Source organism: Lissotriton vulgaris, chromosome 1_1, assembly GCF_964263255.1.
Source record: "Lissotriton vulgaris chromosome 1_1, aLisVul1.2, whole genome shotgun sequence".
In the NCBI taxonomy this organism is placed as follows: domain Eukaryota; kingdom Metazoa; phylum Chordata; class Amphibia; order Caudata; family Salamandridae; genus Lissotriton; species Lissotriton vulgaris.
This window is the reverse complement of record NC_141685.1, coordinates 255,845,889-255,847,043: the sequence shown is the minus strand read 5'-3', so window position 1 is coordinate 255,847,043 and position 1,155 is coordinate 255,845,889. Positions and strand designations below refer to the sequence as shown.

General features: G+C 58.4%; 1 non-coding gene across 1 annotated transcript; it reads left to right on the top strand.

Moving 5' to 3' along the window:
* Nucleotides 1-672: 672 nt before the first annotated feature.
* On the top strand, nucleotides 673-758 carry TRNAY-GUA (transfer RNA tyrosine (anticodon GUA)). Its single transcript is given in 2 exon segments — nucleotides 673-709; nucleotides 723-758. It is a non-coding gene; the product is annotated as a tRNA-Tyr (tRNA).
* The last annotated feature ends 397 nt before the right edge of the window (nucleotides 759-1,155 follow it).

Genomic DNA, 1,155 nt, shown 5'->3' with positions numbered 1-1,155 from the left:
AAGCTCCTCCCCCGCCGGCCTCTAGTCGTCGAGGTAGGCTTAAGGGGCTTGCAAGACCGCAAAGTATTCCCCTTCCGAAGGAGCCTCCCCCCTGAGCGACCCCGCCTCCCGCCAGGCACCCCACGCACAACAGCAGCCCCACGAGGGGGGGGAACATGCCTGCGGCAGGGGGCCTGCCCTCCGGAGGGGCATGGAACTGCTCCTCGTGACCCGCCTCCTCTGAAGGCTCCGCCTCCGGCATTGCAGCGTCGCCGTCGTCCTCGCTCTCAGCCTGGGGCGAAAGGCAAGCTGAGACTGCCTTAGCAACTCCCCCGGCCGCTTTGCCAACAGGGCGGGCAATTTTAAGACTGACTTTAAAAATAGTACAAATTGCAGTGAATGAATTTGAGATTCAGTCAACGTGCTCAGCCCAAGCACAGAAACCCATGAACTCAGGAGAGTTCAGAGACAAAACTGACAGACATTTGTTATTGATGGGGGAGAGGCTCCTCCCACATTATAAAGTGACGAAGGGGGTGGGGGGGCGTTGCTTTGGAAAAGAATTTTTCAATGTCAGGTTTTGCAGCTGTATGAAGCCCTTGAGTTGGTGTAGAAACAGACAGCTGCCTGGATGGAACACCTCTGGCTCCACTCCTTATGTCATATACCAGCTTGGCGAGTTGTGGATCAGAGCCTTCGATAGCTCAGTTGGTAGAGCGGAGGACTGTAGTGGAGTGACTGTCATCCTTAGGTCGCTGGTTCAAATCCGGCTCGAAGGACTTTTGCAAACTCTCCACTTTTTTTCCCTCTGCTTCACAATGGAAAGCGCCTCTTTCTCGGACCCTCACACGCCGGGGCTTTTCCTGCCTCCCCTCTTCTCCTTTCCAGCCCAGCTCTCTCCTCCGGCGGGGGTGAGGGGGGTGGTGTCTCCCGCCCCCCTCCCTGTGTGCAGCCCCCGCTGCAATGCCCCCTCATCAGACAGAGCCAGGGGCCCCTGGGCTGAAGAGCCAGTCCGGGCCCCGTCTGAAGCAGCCCTGGGAGCTGGTTGTGGTGACTCTGGCATCAGGTGATGCTGCTGAGAGCGTCTGCCTGGAGGCGAGAGGGTTGCTGTGAGGCGAGAGGGAGGAGTGTGTTTGTGTGTGTATGGTGGGAGGGAGTGTGTGTGTTTGTTGAGCC